Raw genomic sequence first — 8,887 nt, 5'->3', positions numbered from 1 at the left:
TCTTATATGTTTCCAATATGACAGACAGAATTTCTCCTCTCACTAAGAGCTACTTTCTTTGTTCAATGATGCTGAAGAGGTCATACAGGTAAATCACCTTTCCTGTTGTTTTTACCACAGTAAAAAATCATCACTGATTAATAATAACAAATAAGTCAAAACACCATTAAATTTGTTTTAAAATGGGATGCAAGATTGTTTGTAATAACACTGACTGACTCTGGACTAAGAAGCAATTACTGCAGCTTCAGGCTTCAAAATCTCTCCTGTGTCATTCGACAACTGTGCACAAAGCTTGACCTTCAGTGGGTACTGCACTATTTTGAATTTGCAAGTAACTTACAGTTTTTCTCGATTGCTAAAACACTAAACCCTATTGCCTGAACCCACTTATTGAATCAGTCACTCTTTTGGCAAAACCATAAGCACTTTTCATCTGTTTAGACACATCTTGTCAACACATTGTCATTGTGATGCACCTGTGTTGCATAATGGTGAGCACAGGTGGAAAAAGTCAAACACTGTAGCTCAGGTGGCAGAGCAGGTCAGACACTAACCAGAAGGTTGGTGGTTCGATCCCAGTCTGCATGCCAAATATCCCTAGGCAAGATGCTAACACCATGTTGCTCTCCTTTGCCACATGGTGTTAGCATCTTGCCTAGGGATGCTAACTCCGATGCATCCATCGGAGTGTGAATGGTAGACTACTTAGCTCAGAAAAAAGTGCTTGTGTGTTTGGGTGAATGAATTAGTAGTATAAAGCGCTTTGAGTGCTCAGACAGAGTAGAAAAGCGCTATATAAGAACCAGTCCATTTACCAGTTGAACACAACAACTCAAAATTTATCACACTTGTGGCTAATGATGTGATATCAGATTACAGTTTTTTCTGATTGCTTAAGCACATTTTGTGTAACTATTGGCTAATTTTGCAAAACTCTTCACACAAATAAGAAAACCTGTCACCCAATAATCAAAACATTGTAGTTCTCTTGCAAAAGCAAACACAGCTAGATTAACTCTACACACCTTCGTAAAAATGGTGTTTCCGTATCAAACAGTACACACAAGCCATCATCTACTAAGCACACAATGCGCCAACTGCACACTGATGGTATGAATACAAAACACATCTGGCTTTTGCTTTCTCTGTGCACAAGGTAGGCTATGTCAGTGTGAGCTCATACTTCTGTCATAGATCCATAAGCATAGAGGGATCCAAACTTCAAGTACTGGTGTTTATTCAAACACATCAAAACAAACACAAGTGTTTATTTCCAAGTATAGGATTATTTGCAATCGCCATAATGACTATATGGGTTACTTGGTCTGCAGTGAACATGCTTCCTCTGCCCCAGCATCTGGTCATCTAGCAATTCTGTAAAGTAACAATTTCAGTATTTTTACATCAATGGTATTGGTGTGTTTCTCATTGGCATATGGCAGTGCTACAAATCTTTGTGCGAAGTGACTGTACTAACCGATTCTCATTTCAAGATGTCCTTATGGTACTTGCTACAGTGTAGCGGCTCGAGTTAGGGTGGACCTGTTGGCCAGCTACCTTCAGGGTCATTCCACGGTTGATTACATGGTCCACTATTGTAGCTCTGATGTCATCAGCAATTCTATTTCTTACTCTTCCTACCCTTCCTCTCCCCCCTCCTCATCTTCCTCTCCCCCCTCCTCGTCTTCCTCTTGCTCCTCCTTGTCCTTGTCGTCCTCTTCATCCTACTTCTTCACCTCCACGTCCTCTTCCTCGGCCTCCTCTACTTCTCACTCTTTCTGCTCCCTCCATTGTACTCCGCACACACAGCTTACCTGTATTATAGTGCTTAGGCTGATTGCAAAGTGAACTAATTATCTAAAGAAGTTTTCACATGTGAAAGTGTGCCAGACAGTTGGCAAATTAGTGTTAATGATAGCCATACATGTGTATACTTTTGCTAGGAGTGTGTTGGAAATTTGGTAATTGAGTGTTGTGCAGTGAATTCTGCCTACAGTTTTGCAAAGTGTGTGTTACAAAATTGCAAACTGAGTGCAAAGCAGTTTTTGTGCTTTTAGTTTTGCACACTCAGTGAGTGGTTTTGCTATAAGTCTGAATAGTTTTAGAGATAGTGCTACAGGAATCACAGTTAGGGTTTAAGCATTCAGAAAAAACTGTAAATCAGAGCTACTGTGATTGACCATGTTCTTGTCCATGGTATGACAATGAAGGAGGCCGGACTAAGGGTACAACCAAACATCAGTAGATTCACCGTGTCCACCATAATCCAAACATTTAGAGAAGAGCACAGGTAGTTACCTTTTTTCACATCATAGTATGTAAATGTTGACAACAGTTACAAGATGGCGCCAGTGTGTGTGGCTCGCCATCTGCCTCTTCCCCTGTTGTGTTTGTTTGTGTTGTTTTTTTATTGCTAGAGTCAACTCTCTTTTAATGTACAATCGCCAAACTCTGCTGGACCTCCGACTAGTTGCCAGTGATCTTACCAATGCAACTTATACTGGACATAAGACGTTACCTCCATTCCTATCTGGGTTAACAGCTAACCTTTTTCGGATCCTGGCCTCACGGCGAAAGCGTTTCAGATGCCAGGGCAAATGCAGCGGTCTGCTCGTGAAACTTAAGGCGTACTTGGTGCGCTCTTCCCCGGCTTCTTGGAACGAACATGGATCTGTGCCTCACAATGTCTTTTCTCCGCGCTCTCTGGAGCCCATCGATGCCTGGCTGGTGCCCGTTGTTGGCTCGGATCAGATGTCCCAGCCGCGAAGGATTTTCCCTCATCTTTGTCGGCGTAGTGCGAACCTATAGAACCTGCGGTTGCTGTGTCGGGTCTCGCTGTCAGCCACGAACACGCTGACCTCCACCAGGTTTGGATTGGTGAACACTAGATCGCTGAGTAATAAAACTTTTATTGCAAGGGATTTATTTATGACCCAAGGACTGGATTTCCTCTGTATAACTGAGACATGGTTGAGGGCCGGTGAGTCCAGTGCTTTCACAGATCTTTTACCAGATGACTGCTGCTTTTTAAACTCTCCTCGAATATCAGGCAGAGGAGGACTAGCGGTTGTTTTTAAGAAGCAGTATAAATGTAAACCACTGCCCTTATCAACATCACCTAGTAGCTTTGACCTGAGTATGTTTGAGCTAGGTCGCTCTCACACAGTGCTCTGTGCTGTGGTTTACAGACTCCGCAAATACAATAAGGACGTCTTAAATGACTTTTCTGATCTGTTGGCTGAAATTATGCCAAAATACAATCATGTCCTTATTGTTGGGGACTTCAATATTCATGTGTGCTGCCCTGACAAGCCAGTGGCAAAGGACTTTTTAAATCTTATTGACTCTTTTGATCTTGTGCAACCTGTGTCTGTGCCTACACAAAAATATGGGCACACGTTGGATCTTGTTTTAACTCACAATTTACCTGTCTCTAACTTAGAGGTTTGTGACATTGTAGGGTCGGATCATAAGCCTGTCTTGTTTGAGGTTTCCCTTTCTTGTACCAAAGTTAATCCTCCTTCTGTTGTTGCTCGGTGCTGTTGTATTTTTAATCCTTCCTCTGCTGGTCAGTTCTCTATTGTTTTTAATCAGAACTGCAACCTTCCTGATTCCAGAAGAGCTGAGTACTCAGTCTGCCAAACTGTTTTAGATTCGGTGGCCCCCTTTAAGCTTAGGCAAGTAAAAGCCAAATCTGAACCCTGGCTGAATGAAGACACCCGGGCTGCCAGAAGAAAGTGTAGGAGAGCTGAACGTAAATGGAAGAAGGATCAACTGCAGGTGTCATACCGAATATTACAAAACTACTGGAATTCCTACCAGAAGACTGTAAAAGATGCTAAGAGGAAACATTTTGCTGCTATTATTCAAGACTATTGACATGGTCCTTCATGCTCCACAGACTGCTGGTGTCGAGTCTTCTCAGGAAACTTGAGAAAACTTCCTGCACTTCTTTATTGATAAAGTGCTATCTGTCAAAGCGCAGACTTCCCAGTCCGTTCTCGACCCTTCTACCCCTGTCCCTAGTTCTGCTGTCTTTGACAGGTTCGAGCCAGTTTCCTTGCTCTGCGTGCAGGAGTTGGTTGCTCACATGAAGCCCTCAGGTTCCCCTTATGATGCTCTCCCTCCTCGATTTTTCAAAGAGGTTTTTCTCACTATAGCATCAGCTGTACAATCCATTGTAAATAGTAGTCTGTCCTCTGGTGTTGTACCTGTCAATCTTAAACATGCAGTGAATCAGCCTCTACTCAAGAAACCTGCTCTTGATCCTGATATTATTGCAAATTACAGACCTATTTCCAAACTGCCTTTTATCTCAAAAATTATTGAAAAGATAGTTAAGTGTCTAAATCCAATCGAGAATCTGTGGCAAGAGCTGAAAACTGCTGTTCACAAATGCTGTCCATCTAATCTGACTGAGCTGGAGCTGTTTTGCAAAGAAGAATGGGCAAAGATTTCAGTCTCTAGATGTGCAAAGCTGGTAGAGACATACGTTAAAGGATTGGCAGCTGTAATTGCAGCAAAAGGTGGTTCTACAAAGTATTGACTCAGGGGGCTGATTAATTACGCACACCCCACTTTGCAGTTATTTATTTGTAAAAAATGTTTGGAATCATGTAGGGCTGCCACGATTAGTCGACTAGTCACGATTACGTCGGCTATCAAAATCGTCAACGACTAATTTAACAGTCGATGCGATGTTTGAAGCTTTGTAAGATCACAAAAGACGCAGGAATAAGTAGCAGGATTTAAGAGTGTAATAACGGACTGAAACAGAAGATGGCAGCACTGCATGTACAAGGATGCCAGCTGCCGTTAAACCCCGAAGAAGAAGAAGCTGTGTCCCAGAATTCATAGCGCGGCCCTGCTCAGTTTCCAACAATGGCGGCAGCTGTTTTTTTTTTTTCCATATATTTTTATTGAAATTTTTTATAGTACAATACAAACAAATGTTGAACACCCTCACATTCACACATCCATCCATACATCAAACCTGCCTACATCACATTCAAATGTAGAAATGAGCATAGTTCTCACAGCAATACAAAAATACAATGGGTTAGGATAGACAAGATTCTCCCCTCCTTTCCTTCTTCTTTTCCTTTTTGTTCATAAATGTCCTTCACCTCCACTCCCTAAAATAGTCATATATGGCTTCCACATATTCACAAAGTCCCATTGTTTGCCCTTGGCAATATATGTCAGTCTTTCCAGGCCTAGAGAGATTGCAATTTCCTTCTTCCAGAGTCCCATGGAGGGAGCATCCATACTCTTCCAACATAGCGCAATGGCTCTTCTGGCTTGAAGTAGTCCGTAGTCCAGTAATTTAGTTTTTTTCCCCGATTGCTTAAATTCCCTTGGATATATTCCAAGTACACAGAGTTTTCCTATTAAAGGGATTTTTACCTTAAACACTTCAGACAGATATTTGATAACATCTTTCCAAAAGTCCTGGATTTTAGGACACTCCCATAGACAATGAAGAAGAGTTCCTTTTTCAACTAGACATTTAGTACAGATGTCCGGAATATCATTGGACATATGATGAAGCTTGACAGGTGTTATATAGGTTCTCATGAGCCATTTATATTGCAGTAGTTTAAAGCGTGTGTTTATTGTTTGTTTTTGTGCTTTTAAGCAAGCCTGGTTCCAGTCATTTTCATCTATGTCCTCTTGGATCTCCCTTCTCCAAGCATCCAGTTTATCTGCTGCTGAGTCTTTGGAGGAAAGCACCAGTAAATTATAATATATAGAGAGAAAACCTTTCCCTTTTGTATTCTTAACACATACCTCCTCTATTTTTGTCAATGGTGGAAGTTCAGCAATCCTTTGCAGTTTTGATGACAAATAGTTTTTCAATTGTAAATATTTAAAAAAATGCTTTGGGGGTATTAAATATTTTTTACACAACTGATCAAATGTGAGCAGCATGCCATCTGCATATAGGTCTTTAATTTTTTGAATGCCTTTATTTTTCCATATTTTAAATCCCCCATCACTTTTACCAGGCGTGAACTTTTCATTTCCCCAAATAGGGGTAAATCGCGAAAGCGATGGAGGATCGCCCACATATTTATGAGCTGCATGCCAAATTATAATTGTATTTTTCAAGAAAGGGTTCCTTGTAGTTTTTTTTAATATCTTAGTGTCTGAAGAATATAGAAAAGTGTGTAAGGGAAGATCTGGAACAGATTTTTGCTCGATGTCAACCCAGGCTGGAGGTGTTGTTGGGCAGAAATAATGGGTGGCTGATGTTAGTTGGGCAGCCATATAATACCATCTGAGGTTGGGGACTTGGAGACCTCCTCTTTCATAGGGCAAGTAAAGTAGTTGTAAGCGGAGCCTTGCCTTCTTATTATTCCAAATAAATTGGTTAAATAGTTTGTTTAAACTGTCAAAAAATGAAGTTGGTAGAGGCAACGGAAGTGTTTGGAAGTAATATAAAAATTTGGGTAAAATTGTCATTTTTAGGATATTTATCCGGCCTATCATAGATACAGGCAGGTTTGTCCAACGGTTTAGCATTTCCGTGACCTCTCCTACAAGGGGATCATAATTTATTGAGGTTATGTCCTTGAGGCTTGGAGTGATCCTAATGCCTAAATATTTAAAGCCTGTTGTAGTTGTCTTAAATGGGGTGGCCACCACAGGGCTTCTTCTTTCTTCCTCATTAAGAAACATTAATTCTGATTTAGAATTGTTAATTTTGTATCCTGAAAATTCTCCAAATGTTTTTATTAATGTTACTAAATTAGGGATACTATCTTTCAGATTAGTCAAAAAAAATATAATATAATCTGCAAATAAAGAAATTAGATGGTCTCTTCCTCCAATTCTTGTCCCTGATATTCCTGCATTTGCTCTCACAGCTATGGCCAGAGGTTCTATTGCTAACACAAAGAGAATTGGTGACAGAGGGCAGCCCTGCCTGGTTGATCGCTGTAAATTAAAGGGTTTTGATACGTTATTATTAGTTAAAACTTGTGCTGTTGGATGTGTATACAATAATCGGATCCATTTCAGGAATGTTTCACCTAGTCCATATCTGGGGAGCACTTGTAAGAGATAATTCCATTCTATTCTATCGAAGGCTTTGCACGCATCTAGTGATAGCAGCGCAGTGTCCTCCCTATTGTTTTTCTCATAAAGTACATTGAGGACACGTCTTATATTATGATAGCCTTGTCTCGTTACCAAATTAGGCACACATTTATCTAGTCTTCTAGAGAGTGCTTTACACAAAATCTTCGTATCACATCCCATAAGACTAATTCCCCTATAAGAGGAGCATTCAGTCGGAGGCTTATTTGGCTTCAATAAAAGGGTTATTGTAGCTGGGAGTATTCCGGACTTATATGACTCCTCATACATGTTAAGAAGTGGCAGTATTAATTTATTTTTAAATGTTTTATAGAATTCCATTGGAAGTCCATCAGGACCAGGCGTTTTACTGCTATTCAGGTCGTCTATGGCTTCTGACAGGTCTTTTATTGTTAAATGACTATCAAGGGCTGTTTTATCCTCTTCTGAGAGGGTTTGAAATTTTAACTGATCAAGAAATGCATCTTGTGTTTCTCTGTTTCCCGTATATTCAGATTGGTATAAAGATTGATAAAACTCTCTGAAATTTTCATTTGTTTTTAAAGGGTCTGTTGTTATAATACCCGATTTGGACTTTATGTGGGTGATGGCCTTTTCTGCTTGCATCTTTTTTATCCTCCAGGCCAATAATTTTCCTGCCTTCTCTCCTTGGTCATAAAATAATTGTTTGGTCCACATTAAACTTTTTGCCACTTTCTCTGCTGTTAATTTATCATACCTGGCTCTTAGAATAGTCAGATTGTTTAGTTTAGTGGGATCATTGCTCTGGTAAAATTCTGTTTCATTAGATTTAATTTGCCTTTCTAATGATTTTAATTCTTGGTTATATTGCTTACTCTTGTTGCTACTGTAGCTTATAATTTCCCCTCTTATGTAAGCTTTAAATGCTTCCCACCTAATACTAGCTGTGGTTTCATCTTTATTTATTTGAAAATATTGATCAATGCAAGTTTCTATAAATTTGACAAATGATGGGTCCTTTAACAAAAATGTTTGCATCCTCCATCGCTTTACACCTTGATCAACTTCGCCCAATCTAACTGATAGACATACTGCTGCGTGATCACTAATCACAATACTGTTATACCAACAGTTCTCAACACAAGGTAATAACTCTGTAGAGATAAGAAAGTAGTCTATCCGCGAATGACTTTGATACGAACTAGAATAACATGAAAATTCCCTGTTATTTGGATTCCTTGTTCTCCAGACCTCATTTAATCTCAAATCTTTCATATAGTTAAAAAGTATTTTTCTAGTCTGGGTATGAGTAGTGTCAGTTTGAGACGACCTATCCAGGTTAGGGTCCAGGGCGCAATTGAAGTCCCCTCCTATGATATAAAGGCCCTCCAAGGTTGATATTGTGAGAAATAGATTTTCATAGAAGGATGGGTTATCCTCGTTGGGGCCTCGTTAGATATTTATCAGGTTTATTTCTAACATGGAGATACGGCCCTGCACAATTACATATCTCCCGTTTGGATCTGTAATCACCCTCGTAGTTTGAAATGGGATTGACTTATGTATAAGAGTAATGACTCCTCTGGCATGTCTAGTAAAAGAAGAGAAATATACCTGACCCTGCCATCTTTTGGTTAATAAATGTATCTCTGATGCAGTAAGATGAGATTCCTGTAGGAAAATAATCCTAGAGTTAAAATGTTTTAGTCAGTTTAATACTTGTTTCAGTTTAGCTAACTTCCGTATCCCCCTAACGTTCCAGGTCGTAATGTTAACCTTCAAAATGTTCTCTTTAGTTGTCCTCTCTATAAAATATTGTCAG

At 39.9% G+C, this 8,887-nt stretch overlaps 2 protein-coding genes and 1 long non-coding RNA gene across 6 annotated transcripts in view; 2 read left to right on the top strand and 1 right to left on the bottom strand.

Annotated features, from left to right (window-relative positions):
• LOC145429277 (uncharacterized) overlaps positions 1-8,887 on the top strand; it is an 84,115-nt gene that overhangs the window by 49,146 nt on the left and 26,082 nt on the right. The window lies entirely within an intron of this gene.
• Positions 1-8,887, top strand: part of LOC113024834 (uncharacterized) — a 38,466-nt gene that overhangs the window by 11,268 nt on the left and 18,311 nt on the right. For all 4 annotated transcript variants that reach the window (XR_013909514.1, XR_013909512.1, XR_013909513.1 and 1 more), the window contains one exon: positions 25-88. The gene's annotated coding sequence lies outside the window, so the exon portion shown is untranslated. The remainder of the gene's footprint in view (positions 1-24; positions 89-8,887) is intronic.
• LOC145429275 (CD48 antigen-like) overlaps positions 1-8,887 on the bottom strand; it is a 38,948-nt gene that overhangs the window by 18,509 nt on the left and 11,552 nt on the right. The window lies entirely within an intron of this gene.

The sequence above is a fragment of the Astatotilapia calliptera genome, chromosome 6, assembly GCF_964374335.1.
Source record: "Astatotilapia calliptera chromosome 6, fAstCal68.1, whole genome shotgun sequence".
NCBI classification, from domain to species: domain Eukaryota; kingdom Metazoa; phylum Chordata; class Actinopteri; order Cichliformes; family Cichlidae; genus Astatotilapia; species Astatotilapia calliptera.
The sequence above is the reverse complement of the archived record's forward strand: the minus strand, read 5'-3'. Positions and strand labels throughout refer to the sequence as shown.